Source organism: Mesocricetus auratus, unplaced genomic scaffold, assembly GCF_017639785.1.
Source record: "Mesocricetus auratus isolate SY011 unplaced genomic scaffold, BCM_Maur_2.0 Super-Scaffold_100676, whole genome shotgun sequence".
In the NCBI taxonomy this organism is placed as follows: domain Eukaryota; kingdom Metazoa; phylum Chordata; class Mammalia; order Rodentia; family Cricetidae; genus Mesocricetus; species Mesocricetus auratus.
The window spans coordinates 115,412,429-115,434,585 of record NW_024429266.1 but is presented as its reverse complement, the minus strand read 5'-3'; the positions used below and the strand labels follow the sequence as shown (position 1 = coordinate 115,434,585).

Genomic DNA, 22,157 nt, shown 5'->3' with positions numbered 1-22,157 from the left:
TGAAGGGAAGGATGGGCAGGAGAACTTGGGAGACGAGGGTCAGTCTCCGTGTCTCCTCTGCACCCCACAGGACTCCAGCTCTGCCAGGAGGGGAGCTGCCTGCTTGACTTTGAGGTTTCTATGAGTCAGTGCAAAGGTAGAAAACTAATCTAGCATATTATTTTTAGTGTTCTTGAAGTAGAAATAAATCAATAATTAAAAAGAGATACAGCTCCTAGTAGGACCAGGGTCAAGTGAAATTTCTTGTAAGGGTGCTTTAAAAAAATCATGCCATGTGTAGGGCTGTCTTGAAGGTTTTGTAGTAGATAAAATTCTTAGGTCAGTAACACTTGGAGTTCCATCTTAAAAGGTCCATTAGCTCAAATATGAAGCAGAACAGTGTAGGACAAGTTGCTTTATGGGAGGCAGAATATCAGGGGCTTGGCTTCTATATGCTGGGGTAAGTCTGGTCAGTTGCCATTTATATATAGATGGTTTTAAAATGGAACACAGTCATGCCATTTTTTACATTTATCTGCAGTTGTTTTCATGTTACAACAGTAGCAGTAACACTGGTTGTGCTCCTCAGTGATATTTTGGTAAATGATGGACCACATATGTGATGGTGCCATCGGAGGATATTGCTTAGCAACATGATAGCTGTCTTAGTTTATGTAAGTATTACCTCTCAGGGTTACAAAACAATGGAATGGCATAGTGACAATTTCCATGATAATCCCTACTGTTAAGATATGCACAATGACGATTGTAACAAACACCATATGTCTCACAATGCTTACTTAGGATGTTTCTTGTCTGATCCTCTACTGAAGACATTTGTAAATTCTTGGCCTGGAAATACAACTCTCTGATGCTTTGGTTTAGAGTTAAGACAGTATAAAGAGTGTGGAGAACAGAGGTCTCAAACTGGTTAGGCCATGTTCCAAATTCGGTTTAAAGGCATAGCTTATTTGGCTAAATCATGGTTTCAGTTTTTGGAAATTTGTGTGGATCCACTAAAAATTCCTCTTAGAAAAGAACAAACGGGTGGCCCTGGGTTTGTGTTGTATTACGCTTTCTCTGTAGGTATATCTTTGCAGCAGCTGTCCCTCAGTGCTCGCTTCCCCCCGGCCCTCATTTCCTCGTTTGGCCCTGCGTTGGGAACCTAGTTGTGTTGCTCTCACTCCATCTACGCTCACACGCACTGCTTTAATAGTACCAGACAGCAGAGAAGCATGGGATGTGCTTTCTGAGCACTGACTTTGAGGCAGATCATACATCTTATTTTAGGCGAAGGAATTGGAGGAAGGGCTTTTAGGCTCCTGAGAGAATGAGGGCTTAACGAGGCTGGTGCCTGCATGGAGGACCAGCATGCTTTTTTAGAGTGGCCTAAGGGGTCTGGCCTGCAGGCAGTCTCAGTTCTCAGAAAATAATTCTAGTTCTTTCTTATTACAGAGACAAATAGGTAGTTGCAGACGAAGTGGCATCTATCTTACATTTATCAGTTTGGAGCATCAGTTACTATATTTAACAGAAGTCATAATTGGTTGGTATTACCACCAAATAAAGAATGAAGACTGGAGAAGAAAATATGAGATAAAGCAAGGAGAGGTAAGGGTTGTGAGGAGTGAATCAGAAGACAAATAATATTGGACTGGGAATACAGCGCAGTGTAGAGTGCTTTCCTAACATTGTGAAAGCCTAAGCTTAATTTCTACCACTTTAAACAACAAACACACACACACACACACACACACACGAATAAACACAGAATTTAATTTGTTGTGTCAGAACAGCTGGAAGTGGAGAAGGAAGACGGGCCATGGGGGCTTGGTGCACTTCTCAGAGGCAAAGGCCTGAGAAAGGCCCAGCTGAAGATCATTGTTCAACGTGGTGGGCAGAGCCAAGGGCATTGAGAGCCTCGACAGACATGGGGAAGGATGAGTGATAGACTTTGTGCTCCTTCCTTCCTTCCTTCCTTCCTTCCTTCCTTCCTTCCTTCCTTCCTTCCTGTCAACTTGACACTCTGGGAAGACAGAATGTCAGTTGGGGAAATGCCTCCATCATACTACCTGTGAGCAATTCTGTAGGGCATTTTCTTGATTAAGGTTTGATATGAGAGAGCCCAGTGGGGGTGGCGCTAACCCTGAGCAGGTCCTGGGTGGTAGAAAGCAGGCCGAGCAAGCCACGGGGAGCAAGCCAGTGAGTGTGCTCCTCTGTGCCTCTGCTTCAGCTCCTGCCCTGACTGCCCTGCACGGTGGACTGCAACTTGCAAAGTGAAATAAACCCTTTCCTTACCAGGCTGATTTTGGCCATGGCCTTTTATCCCAGCAATAGAAAGCAAGCCTTGATAGACGTCATGACTGTGTGCGTCGTGATCCTTAGATTCTTCTCTTGAGCAAGTGATGCCATCTGTAAAAACAAACAGTAGCAACTACAAACGGGGAAGTGGAAAAGAGAGATCGGGTCTGTTAAACTTGAAGGAATACTGGGAGATTAGTCCAAGTTCTTTGAGAGCAATACTGAGATGTGTGATAGAGATATAGCAAGTCACTAGTTTATTTGTCGAAACATGAGAAAGATAAGGTTTGCCAGAGACTGTAGTAGGAGATGGACTGAGATGTTCAGAATAGAGGCATCCGCCCTAACTTTCCTCACAGGTGAACCAGAACTGCAGCTTTTGTTGGTAAGCATATGATCCCAATTTATAGAATTTTAGAAGTCATTAATTACCTTCACTTACTGTGATTATACAGTCATTGTGATACATTTTAGATACATTTTATTGTGGTAGCTTTGCCATTCGTCTTATTGTTTGTCTGATCTTAGGTTTTTCCTTCTAATTATTTTTCTTCTTGTAATTTGGTTATCATGTTATGTCACCGTCACCGTGTTTTGTCGTGGCAGCTTATAGCATCAAACCATATTTAAAGCAGACCAGATACTTCCTAGTATTTGCATGGGCCTTAAAGAGGCTAAACCTTGTTTCATTAGTTCAAGGATAAATTATACTGTTGTGGTTAATGTGCAGATTATTATAACATAAACAGCGTGGTTAGTCCTGGCTTGACACTGTGACTTTGGAGAAATTATTTGTTGTCTATGCCTTTTCTTAATTTATAAGACCAATGATAATTATAGTATCTTGTAAGATTACAGTAAGCATAAGTGCATGGCACATAGCACATGTCCTGTCCTGTACAAAATAGTTCTTGGATATTATAATGTTGCAAGGTAACTAAGGTATTGAATGTTTAACTTGATTTTTGTAGTTTTTTTTCCTCTGGAATTTTTAATCCATGTTTGAACATAGAGGTTTAAGTTGGATATTATTACATTTAATTATGTTACATTATAATAGCTGAAAGGGGAGTTGATAGCCTGCAGTCGTTTTTTATGACTTAGTATTCAACAGGCAGGTCTGTGTTACAGTTGACATGCACCAGCCGCCGTCTCTTATTTGAATGAAATGTGTTTAGCATTCTGTCTCTGTTGGGCAATAGGAGATGATGAAACAGTGGCATATGAATCTGATAAAAATGAGCTCTAAACCACAGACTCATTAGTTGGGTTATTCTGTTATAAAGATGCTAAACATGTTAAAATGAGGCTGATCTTGACATTCAGAATGTCCTTTGTTTAGTTAACTATTTCTAGACCTGACCAGAAAACTACAATACACAATTATTGTAGAGTAACATCAAGACAATTTTTTTTTACATTATGCTACATTTTAAGTTTAAGAGAACTTATTAGTGGATTTTGTTTTATAGATGGAGGATTTTATTTGTGACCATAAATCCTTATTTTAAAAATAAGTTTCTTTAATATCTGAGTTTTTAAAAAGGAAGAAATCTGTATCATGGCTATGTTATAATGAAAGAAAACTAAAGTCTTAATGTTGCTGCCTTGAGTTGTATTTATTAGAATTGCAATACTGTTATCTGTGGTTTTCCTTTGTGTGATAATTTCCTGTGGAAGATAAGCTTATTTTGTATATGAATTATGGTTGGACTTTATATATGGTAGCTCCTCTAGTTTATAACTATTCTTTGATATGTACTTTGTGCCTTGTTTTGTTTCTCATTGAGTTTTAATAAGGTGCCTGTTGTCACGTACTGCTTATTCAGTTTTATATTCCTTTTAATCATCTCTCTTTGCTCTTGTATCTGTGTGTTATCAGTCTTCATTGATATACAAACTACTTACCTGTATGAAACAGATACTTCTGCAAATTAGCTGTATTCCCGAGACTGTAAAACACATTACTAGTATGCTATTTAGTTAGTTCAGAAACGTGAAGGTTGAACAACTATTTGTCCCAAAGATTCAGTGGAGGGAGACCTGAGAAGTTGACTCCTGCTTAAAATTTTATGTGTTTCTGACAAACTACTTGAAGTACATGCGCACAGTTTTGTTAGATGAGGAAGAGTTAGGTATGGTCTAGGAAAAGCATATCCTCTTAGATGAAATTTCAGTCACTGTGGTTGTTAGTGCTTGTGTTAGGGATAGCATATAGGGCAACATGTTATGATGTGTCTCCTGTCCTGCACCTGGTTAGGCTTGGGGAACATTGGACAGATTAGCATGTGCCTGATCCACTTATACTCTTCTAGAAGGTTTACATATCAATTCACTTCTAACTCTCAAAAACTAAGTAACCAGAGAACTTTCTTGCCTTATCAAATTTACCTATTAATGAAATCTGTTTTGATCTGTCACCAATTGGTACTTGAGACAAAATTCAAAGGCCATCTGTTGGTGTAATTGCTAATATATTAAATTCATCAACACACATTTACATTGTAAATTTTATGTGCATGGAATTAAAGTCAAGTGTGAGTTTTCTGCTTTAACTGTTTGTAGTTTGTCTCAGTTTCTGAGTAACTCCAGTAGGAGTAATGCCAAACAGCCATGTGTGTCAGTGTGCACATATCCATGCATGTGTGTGCGCATGCATGTGTACGTGTACTCACAAGTGATGGAAGACCTAAGAAGACGGTAGTACTCAAGCTTCAGTAGTCATCGCCAAATGCCCAACCGTCCTACACTTAAAGGCCTGACTAAAACAGAAAAGACATTTCTCACATTATGCAGCATAACAACATGTCTTATTTTTACTCTAAAATGTGACTTGGAACCTGCCTTGAGATACAGCTATTTCTCTAGCAGTTTGTAGATAGTACAGAATGGGAACTGCATTGTGAACAAAAACATAAACAAAGCAATTTTAAAAAATAAACCCTGTAAATCAGTTAATTCCAAGACCATCATATGGAGCCATTGCCTAGGCAGAAGAAAATATACAGAATTTAGCAAATGCCATTATCACACACAAAACAAAAGGGAAGGTAGAAAAAAAAAAGATACATCCCTCTCATCAACAGCTCTACAGAAATGCTTTAGTTTTTATTGCATATGGATTTTTCTAGGGTTGGGTCAAGTTTTTAGTCATTTCTCGTCAGTGCTGAAAACTGAAACTACATTCTACTGTTTTTTAAAAATATATATTTATCATTTCCAAGAAATGCTTGGACTATGTAAAACCTGAACTCACTGGCATGGTATTTAGAATCTGTCATTAGGGTTTCATAGGAAGGAGGTAGTGGGTTGGTAGTAATTGATTTATCCCCATCATACTGAACCTCCCGCCCCTCTTCCACTTTGTCCTCCCCTGGGCAATACTCACAGGGTCGAGCTGCCAATCTGTAGACTTAATTTTTTCCAGCGGTACCATCTGGCTCCTTGGCACAAGAAGTTACATTGGTTCATTGTGGTTGCTATAAACAATATGAATTTGTCATATTGTTAGATAGCTTATAGGCGGTCTATTGCCATTTGAGCCTGATTTTCTTTCAACTAATTCTTGGTTATTGTTTAGAGAGGCTTGTTTGGAATCTGTGAGAGCACAGCAAGGCTTTCTTGTGAGAAGAATGGTGCACACCGACACGGGGTCTGTGTGTCAGCTGGGGCTCTGTTGCCTGTGTTGGTGCTGTTGAGCTCTTCAGTAGCTCTTCCTTTCAAGACAGATTAATTTCAAGTTAATGGTAGAGGTTTTTTCTTCCATTCAAAGCCTGTGCATTGGTTTTCAAAATTATTTGAGTGTGTGTTTAAAGTCCCGTTTTCATTGCCTTTATGACCCAAACACGAGTATTTAGGTATCTGCCAGTGTGCATATAGCCTTCTAACATCTGCATTACTGTCTTCCTTTCTTCATCTATCTTTTTAAATATGGATATTTGGTTATATTTTTGTTTTGTTTTGTAGATGAGGCGTTTTACTTTCATGTCTAATAAAATACACAAACTATTTAAAAGAATGATTATGAAAAGTTCATCTGAGTGTCAGTAATTGAAAAGATATGTTCAGGCATACATTTGTACAAACTTAAGCCATTTTTCACCAGACATAATTTATTTCTAAAATAAATATCATAAAGTTAATTTTTGAAGCTCTTAAGGATTTTTATATAAAGCAACTCATTTTGATAGGCATTTACATGATCAAATTTGCATTAGTTCATCACAGAACGCACATAATTTCAAGAAAGTTTCTAGAGCTGTTCATTCATATCGAAGTGTTTCTCCTGAGTTTTTAATTTTGTAATTTATGTTGTTTCATAATAATGAAAGGATACTGATGATAGAAATGTGAACCTTGAATCTTTTTAGTTGCTGGCATAAGGATATTTGAAGCTCATCAACTGATTTAGGGGCATTCTTCTCATACCATGATATTAGTAAGCAGCAATTATGAAGTTGACTTTGAAGAACATTTTCAGAGTGTTAGGCAAAATGCACAGCTAAATTGATGTAGTTTGGTTGTGATACGATGCTAAAGTCCAGTTGTTCATAATTTTTTTGGTTCTAAGGATGTGAAGAAAAGGAGGAGTGAATGTCACTCTGTAAGAAGAGCTAAGTCATATGTCACTGAAGTGATCCATATGCTGACTAGAATGGTTAGCATGCACTTTATTCTGCTGTCTAGCAGAAGGAGGTGGGCTATAGAAAAATGAATTCTTCACTAAATAATTCACAATAATTATATCAAATTTTAATAACTTGAGCTAAGAAGGCATACATATGATTCATGTTCTCAGAATCACCCACATTAGAGATTAATTGTGCTTTCTTTAAACAGAAATGCACTTGTAAGTGCTTTTAATTGGTAAATCATGATCAGTTTTGTATTCATAGAGTAGCATCATTTTATCAGTTTTTAGCTACAATTTAACGTGAAATTTAAATATCACAAGTCATCTGTTGTCAGAAATGTCAGCTCATTAGAATTTGCATCTGATACCAAAAAAATGTCTTGAATTGTTTGTTGGCTTTATCTCAAACTCAGATATGTAAAGGGGCAGTAGAACATTTTTCTTTGAAATCACAGAGAGTTCAGTGACCTTTCAGTGGCAAATTATGTAGAAAGAAAATATTTATATTCATTTAAAATAACCTCCGTGAAGAAATAGTCTCATTACCCTGTTTGATCAATTTCTTGTAGCCTGAGCTGTAGCACGCTGCTGTTGCCATCAGTTGATGGAGTACACAGAGTAGTGGCTAATGGTGATGGCGCTCATCAGGAAGGGTTCAGCCAGCGGTCAGCAACAAATAATTCAAGGCTGTTTCTAAGTTTGTGGCTGGTGGAATTTGCTTCTTGCCCCAAGCCAGCGGCATTGCTGAGCTGGGCTATTTGATTAGAAGAGAGGCATATTTGCTTCTTAGCAACTGCACATTTGCACAACCCATAGTCCTCTACTGCCTCTAAAGGTTCCCCTTTTGTGATGGTAGAATAATACTTTATTGTTGATTGACGGACAAAAGAGATTCTAATACAAGGCAAGCTTATAACCATTTTTTGTAGTTTTTATTTGCATTAGAAATTGTACTTTCATATTCCAAATTTTAAGGAAAATATAGACCAAATGTGTGCCTAGTGTAAATAAACATTGAAATCCCAACATATTAGAATTTTAGTATGTATATCAGCAAGGTTTGCAATGCATAAATATGATTGAGCACTATTAAATTTTTTGCCTATCATGTCCAATGATAGAAAATAAATTTTGGGGTGTGTGTGTGTGTGTGTGTATGTATGTGTGTGTGTTTGTACTTTCAAACTATGATTAATACCAGTTAAAACTCAACTAATGATATTGAGAGAAGAGCTGATTTTAGTTTATATATGGCCTTTTATGTTCACGGATTAATTTTTATATGAAATCAAGTTAGATTTTAAATTCTGAATGGATTGTGGGTGCAAGATTTAGAACATAGTTCTCAAGGAATGAATCTATAGAACAAAATATGTGTCTCTGGTAGTAGACAATGTGTTTATAACTCAGCAGTTAAACAAGTGAGAAGAAAAAAGAAATATGGGAAACACAATCTGGGTTATTTATGTTCCTGGAAAACTGGATGCAAAAAAAAACGTGTGTGTGTGTGTGTGTGTGTGTGTGTGTGTGTGTGTGTGTGTGTGTGTGTCTGTGTTTAAATCTGATTTTTGGCTCTTTTTAATCATTCAGATTATATGACTTGGTCTTCAGTTTTAAGATTTTTTTAAGGAACTGATGTGACTAGAGGTGGTATTAGTTGTATCTTGCATTTTTTGGTGCTTTTTTTTTTTTTTAAGAAAAGCATTTATCAAAGGGAATAGTGCAAAAACTAGTTGAGCCAATGTACAAATTTAAAGTTATTATTTTGCATAAATAGTTTGTATAGTTCATGCTAAAATGAAATTGTATATATAAAATGAATAAAAATTAAATATTGTATGATGTTGTATTTAGAACACAGTACTTTAAAATATATTTTTGTCTCTGAAGATTTGGGACAGATATGAAGATTTTCCATAATCTAAAATGATCAACAGAGAAGTGCATTGGTATGAGTTTTCCAGTTAGCAAATCTTGAAATGTGTTTTGGGACTTAGGGGAAGTTAAAGCAAGTGCAGGCATTAACATAGACATAAAGTGTACATGGGCAAATACTCTCATTTCCCAGTAAAGGGACCTTAGGGTATATCAGTATGCATAATATGACCATCACTGTATCTACTCACTAATAAATAGCTGCTTAGTGACAAGCCAGAGTCCAAAAAGGGAAGAGGAATGGCGCTGAGCGACGCGGTACAGCAAGGCGGTAATACGCCCAGCGTATCAAGCAGCTGTCCCTGTGCAGTTTCAGCTAAGGCGTTTGAAGTAGTCCTTAAAAACAAATGGGGGCACTAGCAGAAAAGGGAAAGCACTTCTCAGAATGGTTTTAGAGCATTTAAAAATTAGCACGCCTGCAACGCCTGCAACTAAATTGCCGAAGTTAGGGTATGCATTTGATGCTATATAAATTAGAATTATAGCTTTTGCTAACGTTTTATTTATAAGGTAAATTATGAGAGTTTGATATAATAAGGAAAATGATCTTTAAATGACTAACTCCTGCAGATAGTTCAAAAATGGCACTTAAAACCCTCATCTGCTGCACTAAAGTTATCCGCATTTGTCTGTAACATTATGTGGCACTTGTTAAATGCCCTTCCCTCCTTTTTAAATAGCCTCCGAGTTTCTTGTTTTGGGGGGTCTAGCCCAGGGTAGTTTTCTTAGTGGACTTTGGTGTAATTGTCAGCTGAGGTTGAGGATCCCGAGTCATTACTGTTGTTTTTGGGACTGAAGTCTTTATGTGTGAGTCCATTTTGTCATGCAGATGAGCCAAACAGAGCTTTCTAATGCTTTCATTCTAGGTAAGGAAGACACAAGGTTAGGCACGGTGGCCGTGGGGATGGGGTGGGGCTGGATTTTGCTGTCTGTTTACTAGAAATTTCAGTGTACAGGACTTTTAGGTCAAATTAGTAAATAAACCTGAATTACTGTTTGCTTATTGAAGAAGCTGTGGCCTAGCCATATTAGAGGATTGTCTCAAAAGCACGTAGTGGTAGTGACGAGGGGAAGGAATGGTTGGATCTGCCTTTTCTCTGCAGTCTGGTATTTCTCCTCCAGACCACTCACTTTCCAGCTGAGAGGCTCTCAGGAATGACTGCCAGGATGCAAAACCTCTGATCCCAGCGTGGGGATCAGTTCACCTCCTTGGCTTCCTATTTTATTTTTGTTTTAATTAAAGACTTTTAACTGAATATTAAAATTATATATGTGTATCAAGGGGGTTTGTGATGTTTTGACCTATGTGTACCTTATGGAATAGCCAAGTCAAGCTAAATTTAATTTGTGTTGTAAGAATGTTGATTCTCTTAGCAGTTTCAAGTATATATTGTAGAACCTTGCTGCCAAAATATGCAATAGCTGTCTTGAACTTTTACTCCTGACTAACTGAAACTTTGTGTCATTTGGCCAACTCTTCCCCACCCCCTCCTATTTTTCAGCTTCCGGCAAGCCACCATTTCTGTGAATGGGACTTCTAATACTCTCTATCAGTAGGATGGTGCATTTCAGTGTCTAAGTATTTAACAGAATGCCCTCTAGGTTGTGAGGAGGATTTTTTTCATTTTTAGACCCAATTAATAGCTTTTGAATATATAATATTCCATTTTCTTTGTTCCTTAGCTAATGGACACTGAAGTTGATCCCACATCTTCTGAAGAGTCTTGCAGTGAACACAGGTGTGCAGATGTCTGTAGGACATTTGGATTTAATAGCTGAGGCATCTACACCTGTTAGACCATATATGCCTAATGTATAGGCTATTAGGAGTTGCTGGGTCTTATAGTAGTTTGTAAGGTTTTGAGAAAACTCCATGCAGTTTCAGATAAGGGTTGGACTCACTTACAATCCCATCAGCACCATGCAGGAAGCCTTCCTGCTCCTCATCTTTGCCAGCACTGGTTCTCCCATATCGCCCCCACCCCAATAGCCATTCCATGAGGTGAGAGATATCTCTTGTGATTTAACTTGGATTCCTCTGACGATGGGCAATGTTGAACAATTTTTTCATTTACTTACTGCCTAGATATGTGTCTTCTTTTTGGAATACATCAATTAAGGTCCAGTTTTTAATGCGATGATTTTTGTTGTTATTGAGCTGTACCCCTCATATATTTTGTGAACCAACTCCCTATCCGCTGTGTCATTTGCAGCCATATTCTCCATCTCATTTTCCTGTTGCATTGCTGTTGAGAACCGTTCAGTTTGATGAGACCTCATTCGTTTATTGTTTTGCTTTTGTTGCCTATGATTTTGGGGGCTTGATTCCAGCTTGTGAAATCCGGTGTCCTCACAACACATCTATATTTTCTTTAAAGGGTTTATTGATGTTAGCAGGTGTGAAGTTGATTTAAGTATCATCTTAGTCATCTGCTTTAAGAAAATGAATCTTTTGTTTGTTTTGTAATGTAAGAGACTCCTGAGATGATTGGACTCTTAGGTTGGTTTCTGTGGTGGTTTGAATGAAACTGACTCATAGGCTCAAATATGGGAACGCTGCCTCCCAGCTGGTAGAACTGTTGGGGAAGGAGTAGGAGGTGTGACCTTGTGGAATTGCTGTGTCATTGGTAGGCTTTAAACTTTCAAAGGCCGTTCTAACTCAGTGCGCGCTCTCTGCCTCGTGGTGGTTCTCCCTGTGTAGTCTCTCAGCTACTGCTCCAGTGCCATGCCTGTCTGACCATGCTCCCACCAGAAGGGTCATGGACTCTAACCACCTGCAACTGTGAGCCTCAACAATGCTTCCTTTTATTAATTGCCTTGGTTATGGTGTTTTGTCATGGCAATAGAAAAATAACTAAAGTGTTTTCCTGATGAAATCTTTTTGTAAGGATAGCTATGAAGATGTATTAGTTTGAGTAGATATTAGTAAGGCTAGACGTCATTGTAATACTGCAGTCTCGTAGCCATTGTTTTCCTTAAAGGGGGCGACTAGTGGTGACCTATACACCTACAATTCCAAAACTAGTAGTGTGTGGATTTAAAGTAGATAATTGGTCTTTTTCCTATACAAGATTTCTTATTATAGTTTCACCTGGATTAGTAGGGAAATTTTAATTTCTTTCCAAATGTCTAAGACACTTGTAGAACAGGTGTTGACAACTTTATGTTGTTCAGTTGGTGAGTATAAAATAAAACAAGAATGAGTAAGACAGTGAGCATTTATGTAACAATGGTGATGATGTGGACTGCTTTTAATTGAGCCCTCAAAAACAGTACAGTTTAACCTTAGGGTAGTGTGCCTTCAGGGCCTTTTAAACTGGGGTTCTGTGGCCTTATCTGTGAGATCACTTTTAGAAGTTTAGAAGTTTTAGTAGTTTAGTAGCTGATTCTTTTCTGATATACGCCTTCCATTGAGTGAAGTGTATTATATACCTCTTATGTAAAATGGTACTTCTATAAATCGACATTTAAATATTTTATGCTGTAATTTTTAAGTAATGAAAAGAGAGGGAGAGGCATTCAGAAGCAACAGGCCACTGCGAATGAGAAGTGGAAACAGCAAGACCTGACAAAGATGGTGTTGTCACTGATCCTAATGCAATTCAGGTTGGCTTGGTAGATTATTAACTGAAGTCCACACTTAATTCAGGTTTCCTTGGTTTTCCCCTACCATTCCTTTTCTTTTGCAGGATTTCACCCAGAATTTACATGTTAGTCATTGTGTCTTAGACTTCTCTTAACTAGAACATGTCCTCAGATTTTCTTTGTTCTTTGTGACTTAGTACTTATGTGTCCCTCAGTTGGGATTTGTCTGTTGTTTTTCTTATGATTAAGTTAGGTCATGGGTTAAGGGTAGGTGGTGACTTAAAAGTGAAGTATCATTTTCATGGTGAACGAACCTAAGTGCACACGTGAAAGTGACATCACTTTCCATGTGAAGCTGGGTCATGTGTCTGAAGTAGTGCTGTTAAGTTTACCCACTGTGAAATTAATATTTTCTTCCCTATAGGATTTACTTTGATACATACTTCTATCAAAAAGTATTCTATTTTGATAAAATTTATGTTTATGGGAAAGCTGCAACAGTACTACATTACCTTTATGCAGATTCACTAGGTGTTCATCCCTTTGTCAACACACATACTCTCTCCCTTCCTTTCTCCCTCCCTCCCCCTCACCTTCCTCACTCTGGCCCTCCTCCTTTTGGTCTGAGCTATTGGGAGCAAGCTGGAGCCAGGATGCCCGTTGAAAACAGATGGGTTGTCCTTTTATGGTGGGACTTCCGTAGAGGTGGCATTGTCTTCTTTTCCATGTATCACAGTAGGAGGCACATGATGTTTTCTTGTCCAGTATTGCTGATGTTAACTTTGACCATGTGGCTAAGCTGATGCCTTTGAGGTTTCTCTCCTGTGAAGTTACTGCTGTTCCCTTTCCTTCTTAATTAAGGATAAGTTATGTATATAGCCCATTTCTTACTGAGTTTTTATATATTAGTTTCAGTATCCATTCATTTTAATGACATATTTATTAGTTGATATTTCATATAAAACATTTCCCTTTTCACTTATGGATAATAATATAGACTTATAGATTATAATTTTATTCACTGTGTTATAGCATTCAGCCACAGTTTAATGTCACCATTTTGATACTGAAGTAGTTCTGGATAGGACTCTGCATTCTTGTAATGTATCCCTATCCTTTTTTGAGTTCTTTGTATAACATGTTCTGGGCCACCTTGTACTTTCCTTGTTCTAGTCTGTGTCCAACCCTTTCTTTAGGAAGCACAGATTCCTTTCAGTAGAGAATGATGCTGAGAGACGAAGATCCAGTACTTAATGTGCTCATGCTGCTGGTATAGCATTGCTCTTGAATGTCCAGCGTGGGAAACCAGTGACTATTTATGTCCACATCTTTGGAAATGGTGCAAGGTAGCTGCTGAGGCTGGGTCATTAGATGCTTTGCAGCTTTGCTCTGGGTCTCTATGAATGCTCACAGTGGGATGTTTTCTCCTGGACTCTGATCGCTTGCTATATATGGGAAAATTAAGCCACATGAAGACTCCATGTTCATGGCCTCTGTCTGGCAGTCCCAGATGAACCCTGTCATATGCGTAACATTAACTGCTAGCCATGTTGGGAAGCCATCTTGGATGTTTTAGCCCAGTTGAATTAGCGAATGGCAGCATATGGTGCAGATGTAATAACCACCTAGCTAGGAATCCCCTTGGCTTTTGTTATACGGTTTAGTGGATTTTATTATTCAGATCAGGAAAAACTGCAGTTGTCAAGATATTTCATTACTTGTAGTTCCCCAAAGGAGAAGATACAACACACCACCCAGAGCCATGTGGGCGAAACAGTAGGGTTGGTCAAAGTCAGAGGGAATAAGGGGAAAACACGGATAAAAGGCTTTTGCGGGGTGGGGGTGGAGAGCAAGGCAAAGCACAGTGAGCAGACATACGATTGGCTAGCTTGATGCATTTTGACAGACTCCTGAATGTAGGGGCAATCGATAGTGGTCTTATACCTGGTCCTGGAGTAATTAGTCCAGATGGCTAGTGGCCCAGAGTATGAGACCTGGATACAGGAGGAGGCTCTGGAGCAATGGATTCCTGTGAAAAGCACTATGGAGAAGAGTTCTTTCTAAGTCCAGGCATCGGGAGGATCACTGTCTTGATGATCAGCAAGCCCTTCCTCCGCAGGTGTTAAAATACCGGAGAATAAGTTAATGAAGAGACGTGATTCACACAATGAGAGATAATGAAATGACTCACATACACTCTACACACTATTCTCAGCCCTGCCTAAGTTCAGGAGTAGTAACTAAGTAACTTAAGGCATTCATTTATACAGCCTGCCTATCTCTCTACCTGTCTGCCTGTTTAGCTTTCCACATTCTTACTTAGAAGGAACTATTAATCCATTCTGACAACCCTGGTTCCAGTCCAGCACCACATGTTACAAACTAGCCTTCTTCCTCACAGGGTTTGGGAGACCTGGCCTCCATTGTTCTCAGCATATTCACCATAATTCAAATTCAGATTAAGTAGTTTCAGTAGTGATAACTTATGCTATGAAACAGATTTATATCCAGTATTCAATGTTCATTTAATCTTTGAAGATAAATACCATATACAGCAAAAGTCACACATTCTAAGTATGTAGTTCAGTCAGTTTTGGAAAGGTGTTTATGTTAGTTACTTTCACCACTGTCAAATGTAGAATGCTTCCACTGCTCTGGAAAATTTCCTCATGCTTATCCCAGAGCCCAGTTTACTCACATGGCTTCAGATTGGTGCCAAATGCTGCCAGGAGGGCACAGTTTCTCTACACAGGGCCGTTTCTCCTCGGTACTTAACAGTCACTGACTGCTTCTGCCATGAGTAGTTATTCCAAGAAAGAGCCACATGGAATTCATATCCTTTTACCACAGTCTCAGATTTCATGTAACACCACTTGAGCAAGTTACCGATTTGACCCACATTCAAGGGGACAGCTATCAGATTCTGCCTTGTAAAGGAAAGAATGCCAAGGAATTTGGGAATGTATTTTAAAATTGTCAGCAACTGAGATGCTTAAAGAAGCTAAAATAAGTCTGTAGTAACAGGATAGCAGAAATAACTCCTGCTAAAAGCATCTTATATTTCTGTGTATATCATCTCATAGTTGATATGCTGACTTATAACTTGATTTTTAAAAATAACCTGAGATAAAATTGTGATGTGTTTATTGCTATTTATGCATATCCGACCTTACAATTAGTCACTATTATTTCTAATGTAATATTTTATAGGAATATGTTTTCGTGGTATTATATGCTTTTCTCCAAATAATGGCTGTTAATTTTCAAGGATTGTGTTTTATTGTTTTTAAATTACATTTATTTTAATACAAAAGATGCCATATTTTCATTTTAATTCATTAATTTATAAATTTTTATACATTTTACTTATTTTTATTTTATGTATATGAGTATTTTGCTTCAGTGTGTCTTTGCTTTCCACCTGCATACCTGACGCCAAGGTCAGAGAGGGTATCGAATTCCCTAGAACTGGAGTGATGGACAGTTGTGAGCTGATATGTGGGTGCTGGAAATTGTAAGAACAAGTGCCATCCCCAGCCCCCACCATTTACCTTCCTACATACTGCTCACTTAAAAATTGGCATAGTCTCTATTAAACATCCACTTTATGTAAAGGATTCTAAAATATTACCAAATAATTTATAAACATTTCTTCCTTGTTTAAAAGGGGAACTGCCTATTTAGAAAGGGAATTTTGTATGAGCTGAGGAGATGCCACTGTTGATAAGGTGCCCACTATACAGGCATGAAGACTTCAGATCAGATATCCAGAACCCACAGGCATGATACTGTGCTCCTGTGACCCCAGGGCTGGTGTGTATGTGGAGGATGGATACAGGGAGAGAGCTGGTTTCAAAATAAATCAGTGTGGGGCGCAGTTGAAGAAAGCTGTGTCTGGCCTGAACATTCAAGTGTGCTGGCACTCAGGCATGCACACACAACACAACCTAATGCACAACACATTCACACAAAACTGCAATTGTGTAGTTAGGAAATAGCAGAAGGAATCTAGTATACTGACGATTCATCACCAAGACCCCGGGGTTTTCCGATTACTGCAGGCCTCTCTTCTGCTTTTCTCCTCTCTGGTCTGACCTGTTAGAGTCCTTGCCCAGAAACTCTGCTAGTGGAAAAGAAGCAAAGAGCATGTTGGTATCTTTCCATCTGCACTGAACAAAGAGCCCGTCATTAGCAGCCTCAGAACCACTGATGGTGCTTTCGGTATGAGCACCAGGGAGCTGGGAAGATTTTAAGTTAGGCAGCCTCCTCGGTGTCATACTTGGGAGTCTGCCAGCTGATTTTCTGTCCTTTTCCAAGTCTGATTCTTAGCCTTGTTGTCTAGTTCCTAACATGGGGGCTTAAATAGCATGTATTGTTTATACTTCATCTCTTGTGTTTCACTAACAGGGCTTAAAATTGTACCTTAATAATAGATACTGACTAAATTGAATTCATTTCCTCTAAAGCTATAAAGATGAAATGCTAAAAAGTAAATTCACAAATCCACTTGGGAATTTATCCAAAATTTGACCCAAGATAAAAAAAAAGTATAATTTAATCTTATTGAAAAGCTTGAAGCTTTCTAGTGGCAAAAAGTGATATGACTTGGTATTAGTATATACACTCATTAAAAGGAAAAATTATTTGCAAGAAATGTTTGAACCTCTCACAGTCTTCATTTGGGTACACGTAGCTACTGATTTGTACCTGTCCCAACTGACAAGAAACTTGTCTTGAGTTCCAAAAATGGAGGGATTGATTATATAAACTGAAGAAAATACTAGGTAGCAAGAATATTACTGATTTTCTATGCCTCTTATTGTGAAGACCATTTTTCAGTTTATGTATTAAAACTCTTTCATTGTTACACAAACATGTTATTATATGGTAACCTTATTTTATCTAATCTTTTATTCACTTTTCTCTATGTCTAGCATTATTGGGAAATTATTATAGGTGAAATAGATTAGCTTTATTGTTTTGATAGACAAAATTCAAATTTTACCTATATCCAATGTTAAAAATATGAGAAAATGAGTATTATCATTTCTAAAATGAACAAACAAAAAAACCCCACCCCAAACCCCACCCCAAACAGAAGACAGATTTAAAAATTTGTCTTCTACAGGGAATGGTGGCTTAATCAATCATATAGCCAGATGACTTTCAAGGTCTTTATATTTTAATTTGTTGTGATCATTTCCAAGCAGAAGGATTAGATGAAACAGTTTCAGCTAATGCATAGAATTCTTTGTGAATACTTAACCAATCTTCTACTTTGCTCTCAGTTTTCTTTTTTTGTGTTTGTTTTAGTGTGTGGTGCATGCATGCGTGTATCTGTGTGTGTATGTATCTGTGTGTGTGAGTGTGTGTGTGTATCTGTGTGTATCTGTGTGCGTGTATCTGTGTGTGTGTATCTGTATGTGTGTATCTGTGGGTGTGAGTGTGTGTGTCTGTGTGTGCGCACGCGCGTGCGCGTTCGTGCTTTCCCATACTTTCCCATACTCTCCTTGCAGTACTGGAGATGTACTTACTGGGATGTACTTTCTATCATACTCCCTCGAAATAACATCTCTTCATTCACTTGGAGTTCTTGTTTTTCTGCCAGGAGGGCACCCAGCAGTCCTCAGAGATCCTCTTGTCTCTAATTGCTGAGTTCTGGGATTACATAGATTCTGGGATTGAATTCCAGCTTCTTGGTTTTCTTTTAAGTTCTGATTTTCCAAGACAAGTATACTTCCTGACAGCCAGGATAATTATTGGGTCTCTTATTTGTTTTTATTTTTTTATTTTTTATTTCTGGTTTATAAGACAGGCTTTCTCTTCATAGCCCCGGTTGTCCTGGAATTCACTCTGGAGACCAGGCTGGGCTCAAACTCATAGAAATCCACCTGCCTTTGCCTCCCAAGTTCTGGGGTTGAAGGTGTGCCCCACCACTGCCTGGCTAATGAGTTGTTTGTAAAGTTTCCATGGTTGCTTTAGAGACTCTGTCAATATTAACAGGTGTAAAACTGGGCTCATTTGATAGCTGCTCTGTATTGTATTCATGCTTTGTTAAATTATTCATAAAATATACTTTGATAATTTTCTTTTCCCTCCCTCAGATCCTCCATATTCTTTCTACCTCCTGACTTAACCAACTTCGTGTTCTTTTTCTCTCAAAAACAAAAAATAGAAACAAAACATAGTAAGGCCAAAAAAAATTGCCCTCAAACAAACAAAAAACCAAAATGAACCAAAAAGTACACAAAAAACCATGGAATCAGTGTTGACCAACTACTGTTAGTCATGAGATCATCCTGGCATGTCTCCAGTGGCCCTCTGTTGGGGAAAACTGATTTTTTTTTCTTTTCCAGCAAGTGTCCATTGCAAATAGCTTCTTGGTCAGAGATGGGACTTTGTGCCTACTTCTTCTCCATGTTGGAATTTTGTCTGGTTTGACCTGTGCAGGCCTAGTGTGTGTTGTCACAATCTCAGAGTTCATATGTACATCAGTCCTGTTGTGTATGGAGGACACTGTTTCCTTGGAGTTGTCCATCACTTCTGGTTCTTAAGTCTTTCTCATCTCTCTTCTGCATTGATCTCTGCCTGGGCCTTTAGGAGCTCAATAAAGATCGCCCATTAAGGACCGAGTTCTCCGAAGCCTCCCATTGTCTGCACACTGGCCAGCTGTGGGTCTCTGTGTTGGTATCTGCTGCAGGTAGAAGCCTCTTTGATGAGGCTTGGGTGACACATTGATTTAAGGGTACAGCAATGCCATTAGGAATCATTTTGTTGCTATGCTCTTCTGAAAGAGTAATAGTAGTAGTTTTCCCTTGGGCCCATGATCTATCTATCTCATCTCAGTTCTTGAGCAGTGTCAGATATGGACTCCATCTCATGGAGTGTGCCTGAAGTCCAATAAAGCAGTTGGTTACTCCTCTACCATCTGTGCCGCTGTTTCACCAGTATATCTTGCAGGCAGGTCATCGTTACAGATCACAGGGTTTGTAGCTAGATGATATTGGTGATTATGCTTCTCTGACAGTAGCGTGCAGAGTGCCTTTCAGCACCACGGATGCTGGTCAGTAGGGGTGAGGCTTCTAGTTGGGCGTCACTCAGGTGGTAGAGAGTTAATAGATAGCCTTGGCAAAAGTCTGTGATGTTTGGGGCAGGGAGTGTCCATGGGGTCCCTTTGATCAACAAGGTGTAGCCCATTCCTGTCACTGGAGGTTTTTCTTTGTGGCATAAGATATGTGGTTGGAGCATTGTGTTCCCCATTATATGATGATACCATTTAAATTCCTTTCATATATGTGTATATTTTAGGAAGCTTCCATGAGGCTTTTCTAAAGGCCTTTAGTGTTGTCCTTGGCCACATTTCTCCTCTATTCTCTCTTCCCCTCCTCATTCCCATTTAATCCTCCTGTTCTAGTTTCCCCTTTCTTTCTAATACTGAATTCCATTTCAGTGTTAGCGATTTCCCCTTTGGATGATCCCCTCCTTCCTCTGGTCCCCTATGAGCTACTGAGCCTCTGTGGTTATTCAGATTGAAACATCAAGTTGACCTCAGAGCTTATTTCAGAGAAAAAGAAACTAAAGTACTGATGGGTTAAGTGGCCTGCTAATGGCCGGATCCTTCTCTAACTTAGAGTGTGTGTCTTCTGGTTAGGACTCATGCTTCGTTTCCCTCCATTACTGGTCTAACTTTCTTGCCAGTACGCAAAATAGTGACCAGGTTCTATATGTATACTTTTAATAGAAAACAATTTTCTAAACTTGGAAGCATGAGAAGGAAATCATTTGAGAGAATTCGGTGTGCTTAATTTATTATTTTGTTTGCATTTCAGTCTTTCCATAAAACTGTGGTGGTACGGTCTCTCTCCCCAGACACTGAGCCATGGGTTTCTTATGGAAGGAGAGCCCACTGAAGGCTTTTAATTTTGGCTTGTAGGTCACAGGGTTAAGGCAAGAGCCCTCTGCAGGTTTCCCAAAGGTTTCTTATCTAGAAAATGAACAGTCTAATTTCTGGTCAAGCTTGTTCAGTTAAAGATAACTGCAAATGCACCTGTGTTTACTTCCACATGCAGAAAGCTCACACTGATAAACAAGTAAGCCTCCTTGACCTGTGGAGGTTATTTTGGAAACATGTAGGAAGGAAGCTTAGCTTTTCACAAGTAAGACCCTAATTTCTCCGGGGTCTGTGTCACTGGCATTGCCTAATTGCCATGGCAAAAAGGGTGTTTTCTTAGAAGGGAGAAATGGGGGACATGTGCTTTTTCAGGAAATTATTTCTGGAATGAATTGATTAATACCTAACCTTAAGAATTTTATGTAGCATTTCACCACTATAATTTTGAAATATGGAAAGAGCTTGCAAACATTCTTAGATTGCCTTCTGTCTGTCTGCCTTGTAAAAGATCCTTTTAGTTAAATGGACCATCTTCCTTAAATGATGTCATTAGCTCAGATTGAAAAGACATTGCCTGCAGGGAAATCATTTAATTGAACCAAAGTGCCTTATTTCTGTAGATCTTGGAGCAGTTCACTCACTTTTATCTTTAGATTGGATAATTTATATTAGATAATTTTTCAGCTCTACAAATGATAAAATGTTGAGAAAGGTAATCTCTTGTAAAACTATTTTGGTGTTTTGTAGTTTGCCGTTTCTGAGTTAGGCTCACTGGTTTTTAAACTGTATGGTCAAGTCTTATTTTTTCAGTTCAGTGTTTTAGTTTGTTGGATTAAGTAGTTAATGCATTTGGGTTATTCAAGTCACTGGCTACAAAATAAATGTTTGTGACTTAATATAGAAATAAGTCAGTTACTTTTGCTCTTGGTATATTTTTCTACTACCTTTTTTATTTTAGGTCACAATTATTAGTGTGCCTGTATGTGTGTGTGTGTGTGTGTGTGTGTGTGTGTGTGTGTGTGTTTGTGTGTATATATATATGTAATGTCTGAAGTTTGTTATACCCTGATAGGTATATGTAGCTAGTAATGACTGTACAGTCATAAGATATAGAACATTGTTAGAAGTTCAGAAAGTTTTGTCATTCTCCTTTCCATCTCTTGGCAATCAATAGTGTTTTCTGCTTTGTAGTTCTGCCTTTTCTAGAAGATTATGTAAACAGAATGCAGTATGTAGTTAGAAAGACCTGGCTGCTTACACTTAGCATGACACTTTGACAATTTGTCTAAGTTGCTTCATACACCGATAGTTTCTTCCTTTTTATTATTGAGAAGTGTTCCATCATGTGGAGATACCACAACTTGGTATTTCATTTACGCATGATGGATATTTGCATTCCTTTCAATTTTGACCAATATGAAGAAACTGTTGTATTTCCATGCACTCGTTTATGCATGTGTGTGTTTGTGTTGTATTGCTGGGAATTGAACCTAAGGCCTCATATACTCTAGGCAAGCATTCTACCAGTGAGCTACATTTCCAGCCCCACATACACATTTTTGAGGCTTATGTTTATATTTTCCCTAGGAATGGGATCTGCATGAGAAACTAATAAGCTGCTTCCACAGTGGCTGTATCATTTTCCCTTGTCTCCAGATGCTTTGCATGCTCACCAGCATTTGGTATTGTCTATCTCTTATTTCATTCCTCTTTGTATGTGTGTTAACTTTAATTCTACTACCTATTTATTTACCTTTAAAACTTAAGGTTTAAAAATCAGAGCAACCAAACTATAGCATCTACCTAATTGTTGAGTAAGGCTGTTTTGTGTAT

The 22,157-nt window shown here is 38.4% G+C and overlaps 1 protein-coding gene and 1 long non-coding RNA gene across 3 annotated transcripts in view; one reads left to right on the top strand and one right to left on the bottom strand.

The window, feature by feature from the left end:
* Skap2 (src kinase associated phosphoprotein 2) overlaps nt 1–22,157 on the top strand; it is a 170,286-nt gene that overhangs the window by 33,093 nt on the left and 115,036 nt on the right. The window lies entirely within an intron of this gene.
* Nucleotides 1,734–5,756, bottom strand: LOC121137247. Its single transcript, XR_005874490.1, has 3 exons — nt 5,669–5,756; nt 2,278–2,391; nt 1,734–2,005 (listed from the first exon to the last, which is right to left on the bottom strand). It is a non-coding gene; the product is annotated as an uncharacterized LOC121137247 (long non-coding RNA).